Source organism: Ambystoma mexicanum, chromosome 6q (assembly GCF_040938575.1).
Source record: "Ambystoma mexicanum isolate Mex_15411 chromosome 6q, UKY_AmexF1_1, whole genome shotgun sequence".
Taxonomy (NCBI): domain Eukaryota; kingdom Metazoa; phylum Chordata; class Amphibia; order Caudata; family Ambystomatidae; genus Ambystoma; species Ambystoma mexicanum.
In genome coordinates this window covers 162,879,524-162,894,162 of record NC_090937.1, presented here as the reverse complement: position 1 = coordinate 162,894,162, position 14,639 = coordinate 162,879,524, and positions in this window count along the sequence as shown.

Below are 14,639 nucleotides of genomic sequence, written 5' to 3'. Positions count from 1 at the left end.
TGATCATGCACACATCTGTCTTAAAATGACAATTGCACTGTTTAAAAATCTCCCCACATCATCAGCACTGTATTGGTAAATATAAAACACACCACCCGTCTGCTTTCAAATATTTTTCTGTATTATAAAAGTTGCATTTAAACACGATCTCACTCTTTACAGAAATAAATAAAATAGCACAGTAATAGCATTGTCTGTGATACACTGAAAAGAGAGTGGCGGAGAAAAGAACTCGATTTGCAACATTAACATGTGATTAAGGCACAGGAATCTCCTTTCCTACACTGACTGAATATTCTCGTACACACTCAGCTCCCACACTTATGTAATTACCTTATCTGTTCAGCCCGAGTTTTCTTCAGCTGTTCTCTTTCTGAATGTGGCTCCCTTGAAGATTAACCCCAGTGAAAACGAGCGCCTTTCATTCTCAAACCGGGGTCATTGCCTGGAACTCTCAGCTTTTTCAGCAGAAATGCTCCAACCAGGAAAAAACAGGTCCTTCTCCCAGCTCTCCAAATCTCCACTGTTCTCCCTCTCTCTTCAAACTCCCCCCAGCAAAACCCTAATCACTGCCTCTAGCATGATACTTGCTATGACGCTGCTCCAATCAGAATCAATCATGCCATCTCCTCCCTCTCTACACAATGGCTCATTTTTATGGTAATACTTTGTAACAAACTGATTTCCTGTTCTTTCGAGCCCTTTTGCTTCCTGTAGTTATGTGGACAGAGCAGCAGAGAAAACGAAAAAAAAAAATGAATGTGCGTTTAAAACTTCACTTTCAGATTAGGCCTATTTCTGCAGGGGAGACACATTTTTATTAGTGGGTTATATTAAATTCAGTTTTATTAGTCAGGTTATTTATGGATAATGTTAGTTATTAATTTTCAAATGTGTCTCTTGCACCATAGGCATTTCAGGTGAAAAATAGTGTGCATTTTTGAATGTGCACGTGTGCTTTTAACTGTAAAAATAGATTTGCATCTTTTATGTTAAAATCGTTTTTGACTGAATAGCCTGTCTTTCCTTGTTAATCTGGTAACACATATAGCAATGCACCATAGGCATTTGATGCTGCATAAAAAAAAAATTGCTACCTGTGCGGTAGTGCTGTACTCTGTGCTGTAACACGCCAAATATCCTTAAAGAACCATCCACAATTCTTTTTTATATATGCAGTGTAGTGACCTGCATTGGTTGTGGCTCCTGCGTGGTGGATTATACCTATTGTTGTGAATGTTATCTTAGAAAGCGATCCTTGACCATGTGTGAATCCAGTCAGCTTGCAGTTGTTTTTGATACCATCTGCATTTTAACGTAGAAGCATTAATATTACATATTTACTATGTGTTTGTATTAGTAAGGTGGAGCGATTATCTGAATTTCAGGTAGTACATAATCTGCCATGGTTTGCATTTTGTACAAGTTGCTGAAATAGAACAGATTCACAGTTAGGTATGGAAACATACACAAAACGTTCAATAGGGATTTGCTCATATTGCATATTGTTGCACAGAGTGCATGTATGTTCCCACATGTATGACATCTGGAAGATTTCATTTATAGGTATGTTTTTGTTTTCCAGTACTTTTAGCAAGTACATTAGAAATTTTTGTGGATCTTCTTGTGAGTTTATAGTGAATTTCACCATTCCAGCACAGTAGTCCAATTCTTGTCTTATTCCATGAACACTGTAGGTGTTGTCAGGATTGTTGTTTGCATTTCTATGAAGGACTAACATTTGCAAACACAATTGGTCTGTACTGTGTAAGTAAATGTTGTCAATAATTGATGGCAATTGAAATAGAATATTGATTGCTACATTTGCTTAGCAACTTACACTAGTTACATTTGAAAATGTTAATGGACCAGATGTCCATGTCATCTTTTTGGAGTGTGTGTTGCTTCTTTGAAGAAGTACCTGAGTTCCTTTGAGTAATAGATCCTTCTTTGGTTGTACTAATTAATGAAGTATTAGTTTCTTTTACTCTCTTTGGAGGATTTATAGTGACATCCTGTTGCATTTCTGTTTTTAGATGGGTTGTATAGTGAATGTAGTCTATTGTATTCTAAAATAAAAGGAATATCAGCGTTTACTTTATTTGCATCAAAGTTGATTAGAAATTAGAAATAGACTGTCAAATGTACGTGTAAGTGTGACAGTGTTACGTAGCTCATGCCTTCTTTGAAGACTGTGTTCCCAATATCTATCAATGCTTTATCTAAGGTTAGACCTTGTGATTTGTGAATGGTGACTGTGTATTCTAGAGTTAGAGAAAATTGTTCGCTGCGTACATACATGTCTTTGAAAAGAAGGAATCGAGGTGTTGAGCGCCCGATCCTTTTTACTTCTGAAAGTTTGTCAAAGAGAATATTGACTAACTGAATGTTGTTGTCACATGGGTATGTTTGAAAGCCAACAACTGTACCCAGTGCTCCATTAACTAGTCCTTGCTCCACGTCAAGGTTACGTTTCAGCATTACTTTACAGTTTAAAGATAATTTTAATATTTTCTCCAAACCAGCTGTGTTGAAGATTTAATTTTCCAAGGTATTTAGTCTTGTTGTGGCTTGTTGACACATGGGTAATGTCATACCATGTACGTTCAGTTCGTCTGTTGCGGAAATTTAAATTATTGGTTGCATTTCTTTTCTCAACATTGTTTCATTGAATTTGGAACAGCTTGCAAGAGTTGGTATCGAGGACATACAATTGACAGTTGTGTGTGCTAATTGTTCCATGACATCAGTAGCACATGAGTTATGGCCATAAAGTGCATGGATGTGCTGGGATTTTAATATTGCTTGTGCTTCTTGAGATAGTACACCAACTCTAATACCGTAGGTGAGGTCTGCAGACTGTTGCATGTTTTCTGTTAATTCTCTGTATTGGAAATGTTGCCAAAGGTTAACATTTCCTATGCTGCCAACAGTTTTATGGCAGAGTTTGTGTCCTAAGGTTTTAAAAATAGGTTCACCTTTCACTGCGGTAAATTGAAGAAGATCTCCGAAAACAATAATTTGTTTTCCTCCAAAGAGCTCTTCATAGTTTGTTTTGAGTACTTCTTGTAATATGAGGTGAAGCAAAGCCAACATTAGGTTGGAGACCATGCTCACTTCATCTATTAGTAGCATTTTCATGTGTTTTAACACTCTGTGTAGTTCCATTTCAGCTTCTGTAGAATGTTTGTAATATTCTAATTTGTTTTGGTGTCCTACTGGCAGGAGAAGTAATCGGTGTAAAGTGACACCGTCTATGTTGTAGGCAGCTAAACCTGTGGGGGCAGTTACAACAGCTGACAGTTTGTTGTTTGTCAATTGTTGAAGGAACTTGCTGAGGATTTTAATTAAGAATGTTTTGCCTGAACCAGCTTCACCACTGACGTATTGTAGCATAGGTTTGTAATTTTGGCAAGTACATTCTTTATTTTCATGTTGTACACCATGTGCAATTTCTTTTGTTACTTCTTGAAAAATGCTACGCTGCTCATTGTTTAGTTTTGATTGTAGCACAGTTAAGTCATCTGTATCTTCGTTATTGACACATGGTGTTTTCTACTTCTGTCATAGCAAATTCTGCCTCATTTGCTATTAGTGGCTGTCACAGTGGTCCTTGGCTTCCTGTTACAGAAGGTTGACTACTGTCGGGAGTGTCCTTATCTAGTTGGGCCTGGAGTTCTTCTTCGTGTTGCTGTTCATTGTGCAGCATTGCTTTGTACTGTGTAAAGATTACATTGGTTATATTGCTTTCATTTGCTTTGAAAGCGTCTTCATAGGTGTCATAGTTATCTAGTATTACTTCTTCTTTTCTCCATGGTTTAAAGAGTTGTAGCATGGACATGTAATATAGTTCTTTATGTTGAGGAGTTTTTAATGAAAATTTGATATGTTTAATTAAACTTGGTTTGGTAAGTTTTACTAAGCTGCCTTCACAATTTGTCACTCTGTATCTACCATTTTTTTCATCAGGTTTTATATTATTTTTGTATTTGAAGTTTTGGGCTATGTGGTATAGACACATGGTTTTCAAAGTGGTACTTCTGTTCGGGTAGTATGTGTCCAGTGAATTGTTTTTCAAAATGTCTTGGCTGTTGGGATCATTTTTGGCTATTGTTTCTATGTCATCGTATGATTTGAGAACTTTTTTTCTAGATTTAGCAGGACCAAGACTTAGCCATACTATATTTTCAGATTTTCCATACAAAGCAGTACTGGTAAAAGATCTGCAGCTTCATAGCAGCCACATTCTCTATGGGAGAGCATTTATATGCCCAAACTGTACAATTTCTGGGACAGTGTTTTGTCTGATGACAGGTCACGCCAGAGATCTTGAAGCTCTGTTTTTTCTGATTTGATTAAGTAGGCTGTAACATATCGTGCAACTGCAGTGGAATTATCTGCAATGTACTGCACATCTATGTTTGCATTCCATAATAGGGCAATGATTGCATTGTAATCATTGATATATTTAGCTTCTTCTGTTATTTTTATGTAATATGTATTTTTAGGTGATTTACCTTTAACACTATGTCTAACTGAAGACATGAAGTTGTTCACTTCACCTGTTTCTGTAACCGGTCTAGGGAAACCAAAGCAGCATTTGTTGTAGTATTTCCCTTTGTTTTTGTATTTGTAACAACGATATTTGCCCCATTTGTATCTTTGAAATTGTACAATTTGTGCATGAAGATCACTATTTGTTGCTTCTGATGGAATTTCACAAGTGACATATTTTCCGATAAACTGTAACACAGTGGCATCACTGTCTTGACCAAATTTAGGAGCATCTTTAATCCATAAAAGCACGTGGATATGTGGTGCTCATCTGGCTTGGTATTATTTTCTCCACAGGAAGTGTTGTACTTCTCTGAGAAGAGGAACAGTTTTATTACAAATAAAGTGTAGCATAGCGATGATGGAAATATCTTGGAACATTAACAGGATCTAGAGAGCAAAGTTCTCCAGGTGTTAGTATATCTATGTTTGTTTTGTTTTTGTTTGATATGCATAGGAAATCATGTAAATCTTCCCATGCATATGCTGCACAAATTAATGTAACAAACTAAGTGGGTGGGCCAAGGTTTCTTATCATACAACGTACATCTCGTGACGTTGGTACCAGTACTCTTTAGTACCACGCATGTTTGCTAATAGATTTGTAATGCTTGATTGTAAAACCTCATCTTTTTCTTGCACTTTTTATAGTAATTGCGTAGCTGACATATTTTGAAAGTGGGTTCCTGATTTTAATGTGTGTGCAACTCTGTAACATTGAGTTGCTAGTTCATTTTCAAAAAGTAGGTGGAATATGTATTCTGCATTTTGTCTAAATCTGGGATTTTCAGAATAAATCCGTAACGAGTGGTATTCTGATGCTGTTATTTGAATACGTCTATCATTGTACCTTCCTCCTTTGCCAGTAGGAAAGAGTGGATGAAAAGAACGTGCTTCTATACTTTTGTCCCATATGCTGATTGGTGATTCTTTCGTTTGTCGCATTTGGTACGTTTCTAGTGCATCTTCTATGGTGTCATTACAGTATAATGGATGAATTGTATAATGATCTAAAATATTGGATACTGTAGCATGATCAAAAAGTTCAAGTTGACCAGTTTCTGGTGACTCTTGAATTATTTCAGTTGTTTCCCTTAAGTTTTCTTCAATATTTATTTCTTTGTAGTATTCATTATTGTCTTTTAGATATTGCAAGGCTTGTCTAACTTTATGTAAGTCTACCAGTTGTTGCCAAATGTTTTTATCTTTTGTAAGTACACTATTTACTAAGACAATTTAAGATTGCTCTATTGGACATTGCACTCCCAGAGTGTGCACATTTTCTTTTAGATCTAATGGTAAATACACTACTTTGCCCCAAATGCCTATCACCAATTCAGACCGAGGTAACTTTGCTGTTTTTGGTTGAAGGCATATTATTGCTTGAAATGGGTGCACTGTTTGAATTATGATGCTCTCATTTAAATTGAGTTGTTGCAGGGGTTTTGGTAGTGGGAATAATTCCAAATTATTTGTGATAGCACCTGAAGGAGTTTGATTGTTGGCAGGTTTTGTAGTGCAGTAACTGCAAAGGGGTCAGTTATTTCGTATTTGTTTTCAGCTATAAGGTAGAGAACTAATTCAAACCATTTGGAATCTTCATTGTCTTCTATTTTGTATGTTACGTCTATAGTTTTTGTGATACTTTTACAAAAAGTTCTGCGGCAACACACACACACATGGTTTGGTACTTCAGCAGATGTACTTTTGAATTATAGTATTTCTTTTTTGTATGTGTGTAGTAGAAGGATGCCATGTGCAGAATTGTTGCTAGTCTGTTGTAAAGCTATATAATTTTGTAAGTAGCTTTCACTTCCAAAATATTTTCTCTGGATATGGTCGATTTCTTCGAGTGGGTCTTTGGCTGTACCATGTAGAAGATTGTTATTTGAATTTGCTATTGCTAAAGCAGGACTTTTAGCATAGTACAGTTTATAGATTAGATTTCATATAGTTGAATGATGTGTTGATATCATTTTGATATGATGGAAGGTGCTTTTGCAAATAGGTCCTAAAATGCAGGCCAATGAATGTCCTTGCAGTCCTGTGTATTTGCGCGCTGGACAGGTATCTATATTTTGCAGCAGTTTTATTTTGATTTTGTCTTTGCCTTTCACATATTGATTGAGGAACTGGCATAAAGATTTTAAAGATTTTTTGGCAATGTTACACATTGACGTTCATGGCCATTTGTATACTGGACGTTCTGGTTCAGTCGAATGGAGAATTGATATTGGGTTTTCTGGGGATATTTTTGTAAGCAGTATTTATTGTTGCATTATGGTATTATTAAGTTTTTCATAACCCCGTCCACTGCTATGTATGGCAATTGTGTTTGTTTGATTTTGTTTGTATGTTTCTTTGTTAAAATATGGTTCTGTGCTTGTGGTGTGACTCCGTTCACCTCCACAGATATTTAAGAAGTTATTTTTGTTGACATTCTGTTTATTGAGAAGTCTTTTTGTAATTTAGTACTTAGTTTTGTTAGTGGTTTCATTCTGTTTCACACTAAAATAACTAACTTTCTTTTGAGAAGGATTGCACTGTCTATCAAAGCTTCTAAGATTAATTTTCTACGGTAGTTTTTAAGGGTTGTGTATGATTTGTCTCCTGTTTTATAAGTTTCTGAAGGACTCTGTGGTGGAACATTTTTGCTAATATTTTTTTTGGTATGGTTACTTCCTACTATATCAAAATATATAAGAGCAGTTTTAGCAGTAGTGGTAGCTGCATTCTTGTTAATCATTTTCTGTTTTTTTTTTACATTTTGATAGAGGAGGCAAAGTTTCTGTGCTGGAAGATTTTTTTGTTTTGCTAAATGACTGTATTACCTGTTTTGTTTGAACTTTTTGTAGAAACTCTGCTAGAGATGGATGCTTATTTTGGACATTTTTATTTTCATTTGCTCTATTTCTGCGTTGCTTTCTACTGACTTGCTTTCTGGTAGGCATTCTGTGGGGTCTGTTGAAACAAAAAAAAGAAGTTATGGGTTGGGCTGTTGTGCAATGTATGTGTGCTGTATGCATGAGTGTCTGAGTATGATAGTAAAGATGTATCTGGTGTTGTGTGATTGTGCGTTGGGCAGCTACAATTAGTTGGGAAGGCTATTCTTCTATTTGTGTGTTACTATACTGTGGTTCAGATGACAGTAGAAAGTGAGCTAGTGGTGAGGATAAGCACTAATAGTAAATCAAATGGTATAAAATTAAAACAATTCTTTGTTTTGTAATACTAATATTCTAGGGGCTGAGTTATATTATTTGTGCTCCGGAAAACATGGATTTGTGTTTCATTCTGCGTGTAATCCCTGTTTAATAAATGGTGATTTGTGGGCAGCATGGTGCACAAATCTTCGTATTTTTGTTGAACAAATTACATGAATCACCCGCACAGTGTGTTTGAGTAACAGTAAGAACATTTGTATTTGTATTTGTATTTATTTAGTTTATATAGTGCTTTACACCAAAGTGCTGCACATTTTAACAACAGGATACGTATAATAATTAACATTATAACAGTAACAGTGGAAGCAATTTAAAATTGAGAATCAGACCAACAAAACAGTAAGTAGAGCAATTAAACTGAAGGCGAGAAGGAGAGTAGTGCAGTAGAAGTGAGAGAGAGGGAGGGGTGGGGAAGAGGAGGAGTAGGGAAACGGATGGGGTGAAGGGTGAGAATAGGGGTAGAGGGGAGGGGAGGGAGATGATTAAGGAGATAAGGCACGGGGGTAGGAGGCAAGAAGGGGGGAGGGGATTCCTGGTGGGGAATGGAGAAGGAGAGATGTGAGGAAAGTGCAGAATGTGGAAAAGGTAGAAATAGAGCTGAGTGCGAGAGGTAATGAGTTCCAGTGCAGGGGGGCTAGGAGATGGAAGGAGTGGATATGGGATGTGGCACAAGAGGAAGGAGAAAGAAAGTGGTCAGCAGAGCGAAGGAAGTGGGAGGGAGTGTAGAAAGAGAAGAGAGAGGAGAGGTAAGGGGGAGCAAGATCGTGGAGAGATTTAAAGACTAGGCAGAGAAACTACTCTTTTTTGTGGAATGAGCAGGTTTCTTTGTAGTTGGTGTTTGTAGTTCTGATGTTTTTGTTTTCCAGGAGAGTGGTCTTCACTGCAATTGTAACAGAAAGAAGTTAATGATTTCGTGTGTTTATAGCAGTGAGGCTAATTGAGAGGTTCATTTTTATGTCTTCGTGGTATTATTGTCACAATCTATGTACCTTTCTATTCCAAAGGTTTGGTGTTCACAGTCCCTACTGCAGATATCAGATAAACAACAAGACAACACTAACCTGGTCCAGTAGAATTTCGTAGAGAAGAATGGAAAGCTCACCTAACCCCCTCTCCCCGCGCCGGAGAAACCCAGGTCGAGGAGGGGAAGTCAGGGAAACCCTCGTGGGGGAAAAAACCCTGTTGTTTCAGGAACTGAAAGGAAGCGATGGGCGAGTCTTGATTCCCAGGAGTGAATTTGGGAGTTGGACTTGCGATCGCGAACTATCCTGAAGAGAGAAACCAGATGGTGTTTAGAAAAGGGAGAGATTGCTGCTGAAGGACTCTGGTGAGCGATATACCTTTAAATCTGAATGTCTGTTGAGGGGGTGTAAGACGGCTTGCACGGAGGTTGTATTCTGTTCAGCGTGTGGTAAAAAGTAACTCCCTGTCTTTGCAGAAGAGACTGAAGAATGGAGAAAGATTAGTTTTGGAATGAATGAAAGTATGTTGTATGCTGGGGGAGGGTACGGAACTATACGTACTGCAGAGTGTAGAATCAATGCCTTCGGTGTAAGTGTATGGAGAGAGGGTAGGGAAGAGGACCACGGGTAGAGGAGTCTAATAGTGAGAAAAGGGAGAGACGGTTGAAAGATTACAGACAAGCTGAATATTCTAAGGGTAAAGAGAGTAATCCTTTAATTACGAACTCACGGAGCGTGGCCTCTGAAAGCAGTAGCAACACGCTGGACCGAAGACGCCGCCGAAGGAAATCCATTCTGCGAGGTTGGGGGCAGAGTCATCCGACACTGTCGGATTCGGAAGGCTAGAGCCTGCTTTTCCTTGCTATCGCCATGTTGGAGGGGGTAGAGGCGATGCATGAAATTCGTCTCCTCCACCTGTGCCAGAAAGTCCACGTGAGCCGCCCCCTAGAGGGAGCGGACGTGACAGTATGCCCCCTCCGAAGGGCGACGAAACCCGGTTTACCAGGATGCAGGCAGTAAAACCTGCTAACCAAACGGGGAGCATGAACCGCTGAGGCGGGTTCCCAAGAACGTTCCGCCTGAGAATATCCCTTCCAGTCTATAAGAAACTGTAGCACCCCTCTTCTATAGCGTGAATCACAGATCGAGGAGACTTCGTATTCTGGTCCTTCACTTGTCAGGACCGGAGGGGGAGTTCCCTTCTTGGACACATGGAATCGGGATTGTACGTCAGGCTTCAACTGAGAAACATGAAATGTAGGGTGTATGCGGTTCCAAGAAAAAGGGAGACGTAACTTGAAAGCAGCTAGGCCTTTATTTTCAAGAACCAAAAAGGGTCCAAAGTATCTCTGCGATAATTTTGAAGGTTTCAAACTCTTGGGGAGATATTTACTCGACAACCAGACCTTGTCACCAACTTGAATGAAAGGCGTGGGACTCCGATGTTTGTCGGCTTGTATCTTATAGCGTTCATGAGCATCCTTTAGAGCTACCTGTGCATTTCGATGTCCTTGTTGAATGGAGGTGATTAACCCGTCTAATTCCGGAAAGGAAGTGTCCGTGGGAACAGTCGATGGGTACACCTCCGGATGAAATCCAAATGTACTAAAGAAAGGACTAACACGTATGGTGGAATGAACCGCATTATTATAGGCAAATTCTGCTATAGGCAGTAAAGCCTTCCAGTTGTCTTGTAAAGCTGATATATAACATCTTAGATATGCTTCCAGGGTTTGATTTAAACGTTCAGTCTGGCCATTGGTCTGAGGGTGGTATCCTGAACTGAGCGCCCTTGAGATCCCTAGTAAACAACAAACATGTTTCCAGTACTGTGACGTGTATTGAGGTCCTCGATCCGAGATAATGACCTCTGGTAGTCCGTGGAGTGAAAAAATGCGTTCCACGAATACCCTGGCCATAACAGGTGCAGATGGAACATATGGGAGAGGGACGAAATGCGCCAATTTGGTCAAAGAGTCTATCGTCACCATGATGGTATTACAACCCTCTGACCTTGGTAAATCCACGATAAAGTCTGTTGATATTATTTGCCAAGGTTTCGTAGGAATTTGGGTTAGGATAAGTTTGCCAATAGGAGAAATCCTAGGGGTCTTGGTTTGTAGACACACCGGACAAGACGCGACATAGTCCATTACATCCTTGCGAAGTGTCGGCCACCAGAAGTGTCGTTGAATTTGTTCTGTAGTATTGAGAGTACCTCTATGCCCGGCTGCCTTGGAGTCATGACACATTTTAAGTACCTCTAATTGTAGTTCTTGATCGGGAAGGTACATCTTGTCTTCTCTGAAAAGAAGACCCCGATCAGCAGTAAGACCTAGTTCTCGCAGGGAATCGTCCTGATCCAAGTCTAGATTCCTCATCCTTTGTGCTACCTTTTGAAGAAAAGAATGGACAACAAGCACTGTGACCAGGTTGGGAAACATAGGTTCAGGCTGAAAGGGAGCTCCTTTTAGTGGATTACTGCGGGATAAAGCATCCGCTTTGAGATTAGTCTTGCCCGGTATGAAAGTGAATGTAACCCGAAAGGGTGAAAAAAAATGCGCCCATCTAGCTTGTCTACTGTTGTTAGTTTGGGCATATTGTAGTGCTCGGAGGTTGTGATGGTCGGTTCTTATTTCAATAGGAAATAATGCTCCCAAAAGCAAATGACGCCATTCTTCAAAAGCCCTCTTGATCGCGAGCAACTCTTTCTCGAGAACCGTGTAATTTACTTCTGCCGGGGACAGAGTCTTCGATAGGTAAGCAATGGGTCTTTCGAACCCCCTGGCGTCTGGTTGTAACAGAACCGCTCCAATACACTGGTCTGAAGCATCTGATTCCACTATGAATCGGTGAAGCTGATCCGGCATTGCCAAGATAGGAGCTCTAGTAAATAAAGCTTTTAGCTCCTGAAAGGATTCCTGAGTTTCATTTGTCCACCGAAACACAACCCCTTTCTTTAGCAGATGAGTGATGGGATGGGTGAGGGTAGAAAAATGAGGAATGAAGCGCCTGTAGAAATTTGCGAAGCCAAGAAATCGCTGTATTTCTTTAACTGACTTGGGGGCTGGCCAATCAAGGATAGCTGACACCTTTGAGGGGTCCATGGAGACTCCTTGATCGGACAGAATATACCCTAGATATGCCACTTTGTCTTTATGGAATTCGCATTTCTCTAATTTACAAAAGAGATGGTTCTTCTGTAGTCTGTGTAAGACTTCTTTAACATGAATGACATGGTCTGCAAGAGTGGATGAAAATACCAAAATGTCATCTAAATAGACAATGACAAAATGTAGGGCTATATCTGCAAAAATGTGGTCCATAAACCTTTGGAATATTGCTGGGGCATTGGCTAATCCAAATGGCATTACACTATATTGGAAATGACCAAATGGTGTCCGAAAGGCGGTCTTCCATTCGTCCCCTTTTCTTATGCGGATGAGGTGATAAGCACCGCGTAGATCTAGTTTAGTGTAGAGTCTAGCTCCTCTAAGCGCTTCCAAGATATCCGGGATAAGCGGCATGGGATACTTGTCCGGCACTGTGATCTTATTTAATCCTCTAAAGTCAATGCAGGGACGTAACTCGGTGGTGTTTTTCTTTGGAATAAAGAAGAGTGACGCCGCTGCAGGAGAGGTGGATTCTGTGATTAAGCCATTTTCTAGATTTGTCTTCAGATATTCCTTCAGTGCCTCTTTTTCCTTGGCGGACAATATGTACATGCGGCCAAAGGGAAGAGGACTATTTGGAATTAGATCGATACAACAGTCATCTCTGCGGTGAGGTGGTAATTCGGTGAATTCTGTTTTTGCAAAGACCTGGTGGAATACCTGATATTCCTGAGGAAGAGTGTTTACTTCGTTAAGAATCTTATTTGAGACACTAAAAGACTCCTGAGAGTGCTTGTTCTTGGAGGTGGAGGTGACTAAGTTATGGCAGTTGTGAACACAATGTTCTGATCCCAAAAAAAGAGTTCCTGCTCTCCAGTTAATAAAGGGGTTGTGAAATCTCAGCCATGGCAGTCCTAAGATTACTGGATAATGTGCAGTCTTGATTAAATCTAATTTCAGGATCTCTTGATGTGCCGCTATAGTCATCGTGAGAGGAGAAGTGTGGTCTTTTATGGGACCGGAAATAAGAGGGCTACCGTCCACACTCTCAACTGGGATCATTAATGCCTTGGGTACTTTTGGAATCCCCTGTTTAGTAGCAAAGGTGTCATCTAAAAAGTTTCCTGCGGCTCCGCTATCGATAAGTGCGGGCACGTTTTCCAATCTTGTGCTACCCCAGGCTAGCGTAACTTCAAGTACTATCATCTGGTTTTCTGTGGATAAATCTTGTTGAACCCTGGGAATGCTTTGAAGGGAACTAGTAACTCTGAAACCCTGCACCGTCGTTCCCCTTACGGTCGGGCGCTGGCGTTTCCCGCCTTCCTAGGGGGAGAATGGGGACATTCCTTAACCAAGTGAGAGCTCTCTCCACAATACATACAAAGAACCTGAGTACGCCTTCTTGTACGTTCACCCACAGATAAAGGACCTCTAGTATTGCCTATTTGCATCGGCTCCTCAGAAGGAACTGGTCTAATAGGAGACAGGGTACCTTTGGTGGTTTGTCTGCTCTTTCCTTTTCTTCTTTCCTTCTGTCTTTCTTGCAGTCGATAGTCTAACTGCATAACCAGTGAGGTGTATTCCGCCATGTTATGTGGACGTGGGGCTCGGGACACCTCCTCCTTTAAATCCTCTGAAAGTCCTCTTCGGAATATGGTCATCAAAGCTTCATCGGCCCATGCCGTGTCAGAAGCTAGTTGCTTAAAGCGTGTGATATAGGAAAGGAGATCCTGACTACCCTGTTTACAATCCAATAACTTTTCCTGTGAGGCAATGGTTATCTCCTGTCTCCCAAACATACTCTTTATGCTGTTACAAAAAGCAGGGTAGGAATCAAGTATGGGATTGTTACTGGTAACCAAAGGAGTGGCCCAAGCTAACGCAGCCCCTGACATTTGGGCAATCATATGGCCCACCTTGTCTCTATCTGTCGGGAAAAAGGCTGCCTTAAAGGCGAACTGTACAGAACAGGGCTCAAGAAATTCCTTGACTGCATGGGGATTACCATCGAAACGTCCTGTGGGTAATGGGCCAGGAGGTACTTCCGAGCTATGGGCTGCTCGACCCACCTGTTGCTTTAAGCTGGTATTCTCTAGCTTCAATAGCTGTACCTCGGATGACAGGGACTGAACCGCTGCCATTAATTGTTGTATTTGTTGTTCCATATTGGATCCTCTGATTCTGTCAATAAAGACTGTGAGGCCGGTAAATAATTGAAAAATTTCGGGCGTTGCTAACTGTCACAATCTATGTACCTTTCTATTCCAAAGGTTTGGTGTTCACAGTCCCTACTGCAGATATCAGATAAACAACAAGACAACACTAACCTGGTCCAGTAGAATTTCGTAGAGAAGAATGGAAAGCTCACCCAACCCCCTCTCCCCGCGCCAGAGAAACCCAGGTCGAGGAGGGGAAGTCAGGGAAACCCTCGTGGGGGAAAAAACCCTGTTGTTTCAGGAACTGAAAGGAAGCGATGGGCGAGTCTTGATTCCCAGGAGTGAATTCGGGAGTTGGACTTGCAATCGCGAACTATCCTGAAGAGAGAAACCAGATGGTGTTTAGAAAAGGGAGAGATTGCTGCTGAAGGACTCTGGTGAGCGATATACCTTTAAATCTGAATGTCTGTTGAGGGGGTGTAAGACGGCTTGCACGGAGGTTGTATTCTGTTCAGCGTGTGGTAAAAAGTAACTCCCTGTCTTTGCAGAAGAGACTGAAGAATGGAGAAAGATTAGTTTTGGAATGAATGAAAGTATGTTGTATGCTGGGGGAGGGTACGGAACTATACG